This window comes from Cupressus sempervirens, chromosome 1 (genome assembly GCF_028749045.1).
Source record: "Cupressus sempervirens isolate cs-2001-9-10 chromosome 1, ASM2874904v1, whole genome shotgun sequence".
Taxonomy (NCBI): domain Eukaryota; kingdom Viridiplantae; phylum Streptophyta; class Pinopsida; order Cupressales; family Cupressaceae; genus Cupressus; species Cupressus sempervirens.
This window is the reverse complement of record NC_143118.1, coordinates 439,981,676-439,998,104: the sequence shown is the minus strand read 5'-3', so window position 1 is coordinate 439,998,104 and position 16,429 is coordinate 439,981,676.

Here is a 16,429-nt window from a genome sequence, read left to right as displayed (position 1 = left end):
ATGGATTAGGTTGATTTTATTTTCCATAACTTATTCATGGTCTTTATACCTTCTCTTTCTCATACTAATCTTGGTTTCACTTTTCATCTTCCCAAACATAAGATTCTTTGTTGAATGTCTTGGGAGATTTCATTCACCATTTTGGGATCTTCGATCAATATTATGTCAAATAGATTCAATTTCCTTATAAGAGGTATATCAATAAATGGGAGGATTGTTTTGATTTGAGATTGGTTTTGACAAATGAGTGTCAACACACTTAAGCCATTTACTTAGTTCATGCCAAAATAATAATACATGCCAAGCACAACATATAAATGTTAGACCATGCTGAGTTGAAATGAGTGTCAAATCACTCATGTGCCAAGCCACTCAAGTGTTGAGCAAATAGACCATGCTGAGTGATTCAAGTTATCAATAAATAGTGGATGTTGAGCAGTTCAAGTGCTGAGTCAGAAATAGAAATACAATGCATGTTGAGCATTAGAGACTTCATATGCCAAGTGACATAGTTTGGACATATTTGTTTGTAATGGCACAAACAACTATGTAAACCATTTTCAAGCCAACCTAAGGATATATTTTGATCTTTTGGAGATAAGGATAAGGACAAATCTATATGCAGATTCCTTATGTAATAACATGCATCCAATCAAAAAATGGGAAGGTTTAAGTGAAAAAATGGATGAATCTCAACCCTAGATTCATACTGAACCCTAAGCCACCAGAGTCTTCTTAAGGAGGATGGAGCCCTAAAATTCTTTATGGTGTAACAAGGGGTGAATGATTGAATTGGAAGGGAAAACTAGATAGTTTGTAGAAAATTCAAGGTGACTTAGAAGTAAAAGTGAATTACAGAATCAATTAGTGAAGAATAGAGGATAGAGAAGGATACAACATTGATACATCAGATCATGAAGGATCAATTAGAGATTGTGCAGAGGTGATCTATTATCTGGTAAGAAAGTGCCAACAAAAGGATCCATGCTGAGACATTTTACTAGGTGATTTTAGTTAAATCTCTTAACAAAGTAGTCCTAACCAACTGTATGAAATCCTTTAACAAGGTGCTTACTTGATTGTAAGTTGAAATCCTCTAACAAGGTGGGACTTAACAATCTTTGTACACCTTTAATCGGGCAGGCCTTTCATAGGGCATATCATGATTCATGGTCAAACCATTGTAACCTTAATTGGATACACTTTATTGCTACAATAGTGAAGATTTGTGGGTGTTATCCCCACCCTAGTTTTACTTTCTCACTTAGAGGGTTTCTAGGTGATCATATTTGGTGTTAAGTGTGTGTGTTTGATTACATGTTTACATGATTGATGCATATGCTTTATATGTTATTTCAGTATAGTAATGCATGTAATGTATGAATGGTGAAAGTTCTATGGGTCCAAGCTTAAACTCTTGACCCATCCTAGAAGTTTACTCCTTTCCCACTTGTAATTCCAACAATTGGTATTAGAGCCTTGTTCTTTGAAAGAGAAGCTTTGCAACTTAGAGGAAAGATCTTGAAATGGCAGTCTAAAAATTGGGGAAGACTATTAAGAACCAAGAGATTGAAATACATCTCATACTACATCAACTATATGAGCCAAGAGAGGAACTAAAGAAATCCTTGAAGAGAAGGAAAGAGATTGCTATTGAAAAGAATGGCACACAATACAAAGAGATAGACACTACCAAGATATTTATAGATGGTAACTCTAGTGAATTTGATACAATAGTTGTAGATCTGATGGAAAAGAACAGAATCCAAGCTGAAAAAATTAGAATTCTCAAAATAGAGAAAGAAGCACAAGCTATAATACTATGCGAGGTGACTAATCAAAAGAAGAAATACATGGAAGACAAAGCCATGATTGAAGAAAAAAAAAAAATTTGGCAAACAAATTGGAAGAAAAGTCACCAAAAATAACCAAGATCTCCAACATGCAATTGGATACTCTAAGTCAAATAGTTAATGCCAACTATGAACTAAATGTCAAGGACATTGAGATAACTAAATTGAAGTTGTAGAATGAACAATTGCAAAGTGACCTAAAAAGAGAAAAGGACTTTGTTGAAAGTCTCAACAAGCCAAATGAAGCCATCAAATACTTTGAGCAATTATTGAGATCCCCTAGGTCCAACAATAATACATCCGGATTGGGCTACTCAAGCACCAAACATGGAGAATCATCCAAAGTTTCTGAAGAAAGGAACACCAAAATTAAGAAATCCAAACCTACTTGTCAAAGGACATACTACTAATATGTGCAAGGGCAAGAATACAAACCAAAATGTCAAGCCTAAGAACATGACTCATTGTCATAAGTGCAATAAACAAGGTCATTAGGCACATGAATGTAGAACCAGGACCATGCAAAAAATAAAATTTGAAGGATATTGCTACAACTATCAGGAGTATAGACATAGAGCCTTTGAATATAGATCCAAATCCATGTGGTCATCAAACAAGCCAACATAGGTAAGAAGCTATGAAATTTTTTATAATTGGGTTTAAAATATAGGATATAGTTGTCACTATTGTCAAGAATATGGACATGTTCCTAAGAATTGTGTTAGAACACACTTCAATGGTAACTAAAAAAGATGGTTGAGTCAAACTACATGTTTTAGCTATTTGAAGATTGGTCACATTAGCAAGCATTGTCCAACTAGGTCAAAGGCACCAAGTTGTGAATTTGATAAAGGAAAAGGAAAGGTAGATGTTGAACATATCAGAGATGAGATGAACAAGACATGGAAAAAGAAGGATGATTGTAGAACATCAAATGGAGAAGGGATCACTTCACCCAATGAGTCAGGTGATCACACCTCATCAAATTAAATAAACAAGAGGTATGTGGGAATGATATTCAAGTGTAATATTATACATCAGTTCCAAAGGGAGATAGTACTAAAAAGAATACATTAGCATGAACAAAGATGCAAGATATTGTTGAAAATTCAAGATTAAATCTTTAAAGTTTTCATGTTGTTGCCGTGCATGAAATTTTTTCTGTGTATGCCAAGTGGAATGCTCATTGATGCCAAGCTACCATACTAGCTAGTTGATGCTAAATCTATAGTAGCTACTGAGTGATGGTAATATCAATGGATGTCAAATGATTTAGAAATCAAGTTGATGCCAAGTTTATAGCTGTACAAGCACTAAGCATTAAATACAAGGTTTTGAAGGGTATATGATCATTTTTTACTCATTATTCATCCATTTGAATTTAAGCAAGAGTGAGCAGAGCAAAAGGAAATTCAAAAAATTGTTTACAATATTTGTAGAGAATTTGATAATGATTTCATACCAATTCTCCATATTTTACAAGGTATTTATTGCAAGATGAGCTACACAATTTTACTTTACATAAACCCTAGTTTGAAAAATGGCATCTAGCTCAATGAATGTAGAAGGGAAAGAGGTTTTAAATGTTTAGCTTGTCATTAATGAAGTCAAAAAACTTATATTTAAGGCCATTCTTGACATAGCCTATAAAAAAGATCCTTCTAGAACACTTTGCATGATCTTGCCAAATGTTAGTATGGTACAAGATGTTAGAAAGTGTTACAATTACAAAATAGGAGGTATAGGAGATATGGAGATCAAAGATGCATATGATAGGTTATGTGAAAAAGGTATTATGAAGGAAGAGTATAAAATAGTTGAGAAGAAGGGTTTGATGTGTGGCCTAGATTTTCCTAGTGTATTCAAAATTGAATGGATTAGAATTGTTTTGAGTCAAATACATGATGGATCTTTATGTCTAGAGGGTGGACCAATTAATATTACCAAATGAGTAATTCATAGGGTTATTGGCTACCCAACCCTAGATCAGCCCAATACTCTAAGGAGTGAGTCCAAGGAAGTAATAGAGAAAAATACTAGAGAAAAATGGAATACAAGATTCATGACAATAGATGCTATCATTGATCCATTGCTAAACTTTTTTGTTGGGGTAATTTCTCATAAATTCTATTAATCTAGTACATGGAATAGTGTACCCTATATTCCTATAGATTTTGGTTACAAGATTGTGAAGAAAGATCATACTTATGATCTAGTTGAGTTATAATTACAACAACTAATGGAAAATCTTGGAACCATCAGAAAAACCAAAGTGCTGAATGCAAATTTGGTTCAATTTTAGTCTGTTATATTCTTTTATGTGTAGAACATATTTCCCTCTTTTGGTATAGTTGGATGTAAGACCAATAGGTTAATTGCACTTCAGATCAATGAGTATATTGAACAAATGGCAGAAAAATTTGAGACATTGATGACAAGCTACTTTGATGACTTTAAGAAATCAATTAAGGAAAGAATGAGGATCTACCTATTTCATTGGTTGAGTAACACTACAATGATATATGTTTTCTAGTTGATGTTGATTACACCTTTATACAGGCTACCACTCCAAGGGTTAGATGGTTAAGGCCACTTGGATATGAAATCAATGTTGATGAAGCTTCAACAACCATCATTGCACTTCTAGCAGAGGAAATTGATAAGACTGCTAAAATCTTTGGGAATTATGATGTGATGAAATCAAAGATTGAGATGGAGTTTAAAAATTCCTCTACACTTAAGAAGAAAGATAAGCTAGTAAAGAAGCTAAAGGCTAAATTTGGTGAGGGTACAGATGAGGAAAAAGAGAAAGGAGATGAAGAGGATGAAGAGGAAGAACAAGAAAAAACTCAAGAACCTCTTGCATTGACTCAAGGCATGGGAGAGGCTAAGGAAGAGGAAGAAACAAAAGGTGCTAAGGGAGAAGAATCCAAAGAAGAACCCACACATGTTGAGCCAAAGAAGAGAAAGGCTAAGACACAACCAGTGGCTAAGGAAAAGAAAATTGTCAAACCAAGCCCAACTAAGCTAAGTGCACCCTACTACTAGAGTAAGCAAATGATCCACAACATAGAAGGCCAAGGAGAATCCAAGAAAATAGAGCAAGGCGGCCAAGTGCAAAAGAAAAAAAGAAGAAAATATGTTGCACAACCTGATTTAGATGAAGAAAGGACTGAATCAAATGATATAAGCCAATTCAAAGTAGTAAGTCACAAACCACTTTTTGATATTGAAAACTTATGTGGAAATGTCAAGAATAATGCAAATTTATTTGGCTTTAGACATGTAAATTTTGATGATTTGGGAAAACAAGAGAAAATCCTAGTAGAAGAAGCCCATATGCAATGATGTCTAAATTTAAGACTATGCCATCAGAATTTTCCAACTCAGTACCCAAGAAACTATATGACTTAGTTGAGCAAAAATGGCATTATTGTTTAAATTTGGAAAAACAAATAAGGGAAACCACTTTGGCCCAAGTAATTGCAAAATTAACAAAAGGAAAGATTGCTAAGGCTACTAAGAAATATGGAGTTAGGTTTACACTTAAGTATAGAGCCTTCAACATACTTCAAAACAATATTGAAGATGTGGTCAAGAAATCTACCCAAATATGGAAACTTATCTATGGGTTGACCACTGTAAAACAAGGAGAAGCTAGCCCTTTTGAGGGTAAAGATGATGATAAGGATGAATATGACAAGGATGATGATGAAAAATAAGAAGATGATAAGAAAGATGATACAATGGGGGAGGAAAATGAAACACAAATTGATGATAAGGCAACAATTGAACAACAACAAGATGAACAAAGTGTGCAAGACACACAAGTGTCGAGTGTTAGTCCCCCACATGACACAGTCAAGTTTGTTGAAACTATTATTTTAAAGGATGTCTCTGATCATTCAACTTAGAACATCAATCCCTTGATTGTAGACTTGAAGAAGATACTAGACCAATCTTTACTACAAGCCAAGCTATGTGAAAATCCAGTTTTGGTCAATATAAATGAGCTCCAAAAGGTAGTAACTGATGTTACAAGGGACAAGGTGAATCCACAAGAACCATCTTATGTCATCCCTTCAGTTACTAGTGTGTAACCTCTAGTTTAAATAATAGTAGATACATCTACTAAGCTTGACACAAGTGTCAAAATTGACATAGTTGAGAAGAAGAAGAGAAAGACACTATAACTGGACAATAGGAAGTAGGATAGACAGATTCATCTGTACCTAAAGTAGAAGGACAAAGTACTATTCAAGTCATTGTGATAGACAAGAAAAAATCTGAAGAAGATGAGAAAACACCTAAGGTAAAGGAGCAAGAATCCATCTAAGCATTGGTAACTCTACCAACATTTTTCATTTCTCCTACAAAAGTTCTTTATAAGCCAAGCATGAAAGCTATACCATTGAAAATCTCAGTGCTAGGCTCTAGCTCTTCAAAAGTTGAAAAGGCAACTCACTATGGATATCACTATTGATGAAGAGATTGTAATACCAAAGTTTGATCATGATACAATGACATTAGATCAAATAGGCATTTTGCAACAAGCCTTAGAGAATAAAAAGCATCAAGAAATGCTTAGGAGAGAACACAGGCAAAAGCAAGAGATTCAAGACATTAAAGACATCTTTTTGGATGCATTTAGTCTACCAACTCCTGAAGAGACCAAGCCAATACTAGAACAATTGTTAGATATAGTGGAAAAGGTCAATAATGAAGACACTAATACTAATGCTAAACTCTTAGAATGGTCTAAAATTAAATTCTAGAGCAAGGTAAATGAAAAGATATTTGGTGAGATAACATTGACTCAAGTTGCATTGGCAAAAAAGGTTGAGGATGTGAAGAAGGTACTTGAAAAAATATTCTCATTATACACCAAATTGTGTGATCCTACACTCTTCACCCAAGAGACCAGACATCATGTTCTGAGCCTAGAGACAAATCTCAATATATCAGGTACAAGGTTACCTCAGAACCCTGCTCAAAATGAGAAGCATTTTCATACATTACTTCAAACACAAAGTCAATTAGCTATGCTAATAGCATAAGAGGCTAGCATAAGAGCCAAATTAATATGTATATAGGCGTCCCTCACCCCATACATAGAAATACTACACAAGGAACTAGGTTATGCTGAAACTCTACTAAAGAAAGACCCTAATATTTCTACTCTAGATGATCTAGTGCACCTTGTTGTCAAGCTTGCAATCCAAATCAAATCATTGGATGTTTCATGTGACAATTGGGATGTAGATCTTAAAATCATAATGGAAGTCCATAAATCCTTTTTGGACAAACACACTATATGTGTATAGCCCATTTGACATAAGTGTAAAAAAGGGGGAGAGATAAACCATGGGGGAGATAAAAAAATAGCATCATGGGGAGAGATAAAGGAGAGATAAATTATGGGGGAGATACAATACACGAGAGCATGGACAAAGGGAGAGTAGAGAATAAAAGATACAGAATCAACTATGAAAGAGCATATCAAATGAAAGAGTATCAGATACAACACATTGAAGTCAACAGAGAAGCATAGATTTTGGGTACAAAATAGACACGTTAACTTAGGGAGAGTTATCAATTTTGAGGTATATAGGTTATTGCAAACTTTTGAAAAATTTGAAGTTTTGTATATAAGCCGAGTCATGGGTATGTTATGCTCAAAGAAGTTAAGTAGAATATTGTATACTTAAGTGTTTTTGACACTCATGTCAAAGGGGGAGATTTTTAATCTTAGATTTGTTTTAACGAGTGTCAACACATTTAAGCCATTTACTTAATTCATGCCAAACTAATAACACATGCCAAGAACAACATATAAATGTTAGACCATGTGGAGTTGTAATGAGTGTAGAGTCACTCATGTGCTGAGACACTCAAGTGTTTAGTAGATAGACCATGTCAAGTGATTCAAGTTTTGAGTAAATAGTGGATGTCAAGCAGTTCAGGTGTCGAGTCAAAAATATAAATACATTGTGTGCCAAGCATTAGATACTTCATATGCCAACTTACATAGTTTGGACATATTTAATTGTAATGGCACAAACAACTATGTAAATACTTTTCAAGATGACTTAAGGATATATTTCAATCTTTTAGATATAAGGACAAAACTATATGTGGATTCCTTATGCAATTGCATGTAGCCAATCAAAAAATGAGAAGTTTTAAGTAGAAAAATGGATGAATCTCAACTGTAGATTCATACCTAACCCTAAGCCAACAGATTCTTCTTATAGAGGATGAAGCCCTAATTTTTTTTATGGTGTAACAAGGGGTAAATGATCGAATTGGAAGGGAAAACTAGATAGTTTGCAAAACATTCAAGGTGACCTAGAAGTAAAAGTGAATTACATAATTATTTAGTGAAGAACAGAGGATAGAGAAGGATACAACATTGATACATCAAATCATGAAGGATTAATTAGAGATTGTGCAGAGGTGATCTATTATCAGGCAAGCAAGTCCCAACCATAGGATCTATGTTGAGACATTTTAACAGGTGATTTTAGTTAAATCTCTTAACAGAGTAGTCTTAATAGGCTATATGGAATCCTTTAATAGGGTGCTTACTTAATTGTAATTTTAAATCCTCTAACAAGGTGGGACTTAAAAGTCTTTTTAAGCCTTTAACAGGGATGACCTTTCACAAGGAAGATCATGATTCATAGTCAAACCATTGTAACCTTAATTGGATACACTTTATTGCTACAGTAGTGAAGATTTGTGGGTGTCATCCCCACCCTAGTTTTACCTTCTCATATGGAGGGTTTTTGGGTGATCATATATGGTGTTAAGCGTGTGTGTTTGATTACATGTTTACATGATTGATGCATATGCTTTATATATTATTTTAGTATAGTAATGAATGTAATGTATGAATGGTGAATGTTTTATGGGTCCAAGTTTAAACTCCTGATTCACCCCCCCCATAAGTTTACTCCTTTCCCACTTGTAATTCCAATAGATTGATAATTTTTTTATTAATTTAGTTCTCTTTTATTTATATTACTCATTTGGATTCTCAACTATTTATTCCAATAGTTATAAACATCGTCAAAATTATTGAAAATTTATTACCATTCAAAAATGTATTTAATAACTCGTACATATCATTTTTTTATAAAATATGAGAATGTTGATATGTATTTTAATCTAGAGGAAATTTTAGATAACTACTTATTTTAGGTTTTCCTTTGTTGAGAAGGGAAGGAAGGTGAATCAAGTGGAGAGAAAAGAACAAGGGATAATTGATCCTAATGTATTACCTCATGTTCATTCTGATAATGTGCTACAAACACATTTCATAAAGTCATTCCATATAATATAATCATAGAAACATATTAGTAATAAATGATAATCAATAACCCAATCATTTATGATAATATAATAATATTTTATAAATTATTATTACTCCTTTATATTAATATTTGATAGTATTCATTCTTATAAAATATGGGTTCTTGTAAACTACTACTCATGAAACATGGGTGAATGACTTTGACTCAAAAATTTTAATCACCCAAAAATGGTCACCTAGACTATTAGCCCCCTTCTTAGCATTTTGCTAAAATTATTAAATTAGTTATCTAGATCAAATTGCCAAAAATTAATTTATTTGATTTTATCCTGTAGTTTGACCACTATATCCTAAAGTTCATTCAAGGAACATGTTCCCCTTTAATTAAATAAAATACCCCTTTCATCTCTTATCCTAAGTTGAACAAATAAAGTCATTTTCCCACTTTACAAATAAAAGAAAATACTTTTTGTCTCACATGGAGATACAAAACTCAACTCTTTATGATTGGATGAAATGATCTTGCACATGGATAATGCAAAAGTCAACTCCCCACCCTTGATTAGATCTTCTTGTCTCATGATGTCTACCATCCAAACTTCTTTAAAAGGGAGAGCTCTCTCCTCATCTAAGGACCCATCTTCTTTCCATTAGTGTTGTGTTGCAAGTTTTTTTGTAGGTACCCTTGGAGCTTTGGAAGATCTTGTGGCTACACTCTCATTATTGGATAACATAGTAGTTTAATCTTATATTGTATTAGCATAGTCTCTTTTATGCATTAAAGAAAGAACACCTAGTTTAATTAGAAGGATTTTAACTCTTTCATCTTTCTAGTTAGTTGTATTTCTTGCATCTCATATAGTTTAGTTACATTTTTTTCCTAACATTTAATGGTAATTCTTACACACTAGCATCCTTTCTCTTGTTGTAGAATCTCCCATTTCATGTGTTACTTTCAAGGGGAGGTATTTCTTAGGTTTAGTTGAGAGCCATATTATTATTATTTACATTCTTTTGCATTCCCTGACTAGCAAGCTCTAGGTTGACATTTGATGCTCTTAATCCATGAGATCTCTCGAATAAGACCTAGAGAAGTGCATATTTTTGTGTGTACATTTTCAGCACCCACTGTAGGGCAGAATAACTTTTTCTTTTCTTTACATTTTACATTTTTGTCACTTCTTCATTTTTTTAATTTTTGTCTATTTTTCTTTTTTCTAATGGAGTTATTGCGCAATACTTTTCCAATATTGTAGGATACTTTGTTCTATGGTCGTGTGATACTTTACTAGTTAAAATTATCACATGTAGTCTAAAGTTTTGTTGCACTGTAGTTATGAATTATGTCACCTTCCTTAATATAGAGTATTGCACATACATAAAGTATTGCCTAATGATATAGTGAAGTATCACACAATATTTAGGCAACATAAAATATTGCATGGTTCAGGAGAAAAGGTTGCTTCAAATTTTTATTAGTGTTTTGAGTCCTTGAAATATCCATTTTGGATTTTTTTGTATTATTTTCTATCTGACAAGCACTTTGTAGGTTTACTATATTTTTTTGGCTAACCCTTTTGATATACTAACTCATTGGTTTTGTAGGGTTGCCTAAGTTGTTTTCTAAATTTCTTATTGAAAAGAAAGCATGTCAAAGACTATTTGCTAATAGGGGCTACTAAAATTTTGTAGGGCTGCCCAAGAAAAGAAAAAATAAACAAACCAAGTGTGCTTGATTTTTATTTCATTTTTTATGTGTGATATAATAAGTTTCTTTTTTTCATAGGCACATAAAGCTTGTGGGTAAGTCTCTTTGTTGGTAGGAGAGTATTCTTTTCACCCTTGTAGTGAATTAAAAATCTTGACCTTTTGAGTCTTGAAAGTGAGTGGCATATTCCACTTTTTAGTGGTCATAATTAATCATCTTGGCATGTTTGGGGGAAGCACTAAGAATAGGAAAAAATGCTCTTCACCCTTTGGGTGGATCAAAAATCTTGACCTCTCAGTGTGGATCTATTTTGTCTATCTCTTAGTGAGATATCTTCTTTAGAGGGCATGTTATTGGTGGAAAGATACCAATAATAATGACCCAAAGTAGGAATGAGCATTGTTTAAATTCTTTAGAATAACTAAGAGGGGGGTGAATCAGTTATCCAAGGTCTAGATGTATTAATACAACTTTTCAGTACTAATCATATCTATATCCATAAAACCTCAACATGCATGCATCCATTAGATCATACAATACTTTAACTTTGTAGGTTATTGTCCTAGATCAAAACAACTTTACAAAAATATAAAGGTGCAATATCATAGGAAAATTCACACAATTTGAGACAAGGATTTTACATGGAAACCCAATATGGGAAAAACCACTAGTAATATTCTACTAATCTCACTCTTTTGAAGTGATGCCCTATGAAAGGCCAACCTTGTTAAAGGTTACAATACACATTGATAAATGTGACATGGTTAAAGGATTTCAATCACCCTATTAGGAGTGAGCCTTGGTAGAGGAATTTAGGCCATTCCATTAGAATGTCACTTAGTTAAAGGATTTACAAATGACTATTATGTCAACCTTAATCCAAGGATTTTATCCATACTGGTATAGTTATTAGAAAGTGATAGTAGGACTTGATCTTATAAAAACTTACAACTCACTTGTAGATTATAGATCTCTATTTTAATCCTCTATTTTTCTTGGGATTCATATTCTTTAGCTTTGATATCTTGTTCACCCTTAAAGAATTCATCCCCTTAAGCCTTCTTGCTTTGTATGACAACTACAATCTCTTCTATTGAGTTACTAGATGAAACAATACCCTAGACTCCTTGTCTTGCTTATGTTTTCACACTTGACAACCTTTGCTTCTAATCAGCTATCTCTATAAATAGAGAATTTATATCTTTTTCCACTTAACCACAATTGTCCATTTTAGGGTTAGGTAGGATTCAATGAATCTACCCACTTTTTCATTTTGTTCCTCTAGAAACCTTCTCTCAAATATTCGTTAAATTTTCCTCAAAATGGTTCAATTTAACTTTTGTGCCACTAGCTCATCATAGTTATCTTCCACACAGTTCACATAATTCAAGAAATCAAATTAGTATGCTCAAATTCGTTAAATCTTTGATTTAACATTGTTTGCTATCACACGACATCTATACTATTTTGTCACTTAGCCAACACTAGTTTACTTGAAAAACACTAAGTTTTATTAATGCTCGACACTAACTAAAATTTACTTGACATATACTAACATTCAGTTAGCTTGCACTATTTTTCTTCTTTGCTTGACACCTATTTATTTTCACTCAACTTCTACTAATTTCTACTTGGCTTGCACTAGTTCCTCAACAACGCTTGGCAAACACTTTTCTTACTTGATCTTCTTTCAGTCTTAACTTGAGCAATCTTTCCTTTTAGACTTTAAGTAGATAAACAATACTTTATAGTGTCAATGTCTTACTTGGTCTTAATGCTCCTTTATATACCAAATAACTCAACCTTTCTTAAGGTGCTTTCCTTATATCCTCTTCATCAATCAACTAAATGATATCTTTTAGACCTACAAGAAATTGTCTCACCAGCAAGTAGCAAGTTTGACATCATTAACAAAATAATGATTGTTCCATTATAGGTTCTTCACTTAAAATCAAACTTTTTTGAATAATCTCCCTCTTTGGCATTGATGGTAAACCAATACCAACAATAATACTAAAAAGAAAATAATATCTGTGAAATTTTTCTCTCTATTAGTACATATCCTTCCTCTGTATAGGGTAATGTAAGCTTTGTTAATCTCCTTAAATGTATCTCTCTTATATCTCCCTTTGTAGGTTGTTTTTTCTTTCTATATCTCCCTCTTTTTGATATCTCCCTCTTTGACAATAATACCAAATACTTGTCATCTTTGTATGAAGATATAATCAATTTAGGTTCTCCCTTTATCACCTTGCATGTGACTATAAGTCTTTTAATTTAGCTCCTTCATTACTTTAGGTAGCTCCTAGAGTAAGACCCACTACATAAAGTTGTAAGATACAACATTCAACATAGTTGATACAAGGTACTATTCATGCTTCTTAAGTATCTTGAGATAGGGATATCACCCCTAGTTTACCTCTAAGATATTAATGTGCATCCTTAGGTAAAAATTTTATGAATATATCAGCTATATGTTTTTTTGTATTCACATATTCCATCCTCACTTCTTTGTCTTGAACCAATTCCCTCAAGTAATGATACTTGATTACAATGTGCTTAGTCTTTGTGTGCATCACATGGTTCTTTGATATGTTTATAACACTTGTATTATCACAATAAAGTACCACATGTTTAGTGATCTCCTCCTACATACCTTTGAGTAGTTGTTTGATCCATACCACATTTGTACAATTTACCACAACATCCACATATTTAGCTTCAATAGTAGATTGAGATATATAATTTTGTTTCTTATTAGTCCAGATGACCAATTTCTTTCCTAAGAAAAATTCTCCACCGTTTGTGCTCTTTTAGTCATCAATGTTTCTAACCCAATCAACATGTATATAGGCTCTTAAGTCAAATTTTTCATTTTTCTTGTAGTATAGATCATAGTCTTTTTTTCCTTTTAGATATCTCATAATTCTATTAATAATCATGAAACGGTTCTCCTTAGGATTTACATAAAATCTTGCAACAATCCCAACAACTAATGTTATGTCAGGTCTTCTATGTACTACATATTGCGACTTGCCAATCATAGACCTATACAATGCTTGATTCACATAAGTAGAATCATCATTCTTTGAAAGTTTGTGTCCTATTACCATAGGAGTGCTAATTGGTTTTGCATCCTCCAATCTAAAAGTTTTCAATATTTCCTTAGCATACTTTGATTGAGTGATGTATATACCATATTTCATCTCATATGCTTGCAAACCAATAAAGAACTTGACTCTCCAAATATAGACATCTCAAATTCTTTTATTTTATTTTCAAATGCCTTACATAATGCATTTTGACCTCCAAATATGATATCATCAACACAAATTTTAGCTAGAAAAATAACCTTACCTCCTTTTGTCTTCAAGTATAGATTGTTGTTATCATCCATCTTCTTGAAATCAATCTTCACAAGATAATTGTGAAACTTTTCATACCATGCTCTTGGGTCTTGCTTTAAACCACATAAAGCTTTGTGTAGTCTACATACCATGTTCTTTTTGTTTGGATCAACAAATCCTTCAAGATGTTCTATGTAAAATTCTTCTTCTAATATGCCATTCAAAAATGCTGACTTCACATCTATTTGATAAACTTTGAAATCTTTGTATGTAGACTAAGCAAGTAGAGCTCTTACTCCTTCCAACCTTGCAACTGGGGAAAATATTTCTCCATAGTCAATTCCTTCTTCTTGTGTATACCCCTTGTAAACTAATCTTTCCTTATTCCTTGTCATTTGTCTAGCTTCTTTATCTCCATTAATTTGTTTAGCAAGGTGATGTCTTTTGACATACTTTGACAATCTTGGTTCTTCTCTTCTTTCTTTAATGGGTCTATCAACTTTAGAATCACTATGTACTTCTCTATTAGGTAAATTGACATTCTATTCATGTATACTGGTCTCAGAATTAGAATGTACCTCAACTTTTGTCTGCAACTCATCTCCTAAATGTAACTTAGTTCTTGAATGCAACTTGAAATTCATTGTATGTGACTCGATAGTGACTAAAAATTCTATTGATTTACAACTTGGTTTAAAACAACTTCATCAACATGCATACCTTCATAAAAGTATATAAAAAATTTGTACTCTTCAGGTTCCTTCATAGGTTTAACTTCATGTACCTTTGTATATTCATTAAATTTCATATTTGCACTTTCCACAACTTTTTTAGTGTTAGTATTTAAACACTTATAAGCTTTACTTCTTGTAGAATAGAAAAGGAATATACCTTCTTCACTTTTAGCATCTAATTTACCATTATTGAAATCCTTAAGAATATAACACTTTCTTTGAAATACCTTAAAATATTTTACATTGGGTGAGTATCCATACCATAGTTCAAAAGTTTGTTGAATGAGTACTTTTCTTGACTTTTAGATAGTTCAAGGTGTATATTTCTATACTTATAGATTCTCTCCATTATTTCAAAGCAACATTCTTCCCCATCATGAGTGTTCTATCATAGTCCATTATAGATCTATTTAGCAATCCCATTTTGTAGAGGAGTCTTAGGTGCAAAATTCTGTCTCTTGATTCCTTTATCATAATAGAATATCTCAAACTCATTTTATGTAAATTCTCCACCTTTGTTAAATCTCACACATTTCAAGGTTTTGCATGTCTCCTTTTCAACTCTAGCTAATTACCACTTAAACATTTGGAAAGCATCAAGTTTTTGTTTTAGAAACATAAGTATCATCATTCTAGAATAATTGTCAATAAATAGGATAATATATTTGTCCTTTTTGTAGCTTTGCACATTAATTGGTCCACACAAATTAGTATAAACTAATTCTATAATTTCTTTAGAGGAGTGAGTCTTACTTTTAAAACTAGATTTTGTCATCTTACCTAACTGACATTGTTTGCAAATCATATAATGAGGTTTCTTTAGTTTAGGCAAAATTTTTACTCTTTTTATGTTACTGATATTGACTAAGTTAGCAAAGTTAACATGAAATAACCTCTTGTGCCATAGCCACACATCATCAAACTCTACAACAAGACAAGTAGCATCATTCATGTCAAGATAAAATAGAACATCTCTAGTTTGATCACCTTTTCCAATTAGTTTCCCATCAGTGTCATAGATCTTTTCTTTCTTGTTCTCAAACTCAACTTTGGAACCTAAACTATTTAGTTGTGACACACTCAATAAGTTATAGTTAAGTCCTTCTACATAATATGAATTTTTACACATGATCTTTTCTATCAATTTGATTAATCCTTTACCTTTTATAAGATAGGGTACATCATTACCAAATCTTACATTATTTTCATTGTAATAATCAAGGGTAATGAACTTACTTTTATCTCCAGTCATGTAATGTGAACACACACTGTTAACGATCCATCTATCACTCTTGTTCACATAAGATACTAGTGTAGTTTCCTCATCCTCATCAGAATCATCCTTCATTGAAACATACACCACTGAATCATCATGGTCATCAGATTCATCTTTTTCTTCCTCTTCAGCAATGTAGCAAGACTTCTTTCCTTTACTTTATAATTTTCGTTGTCCTCATCTCTTTTACTTATGT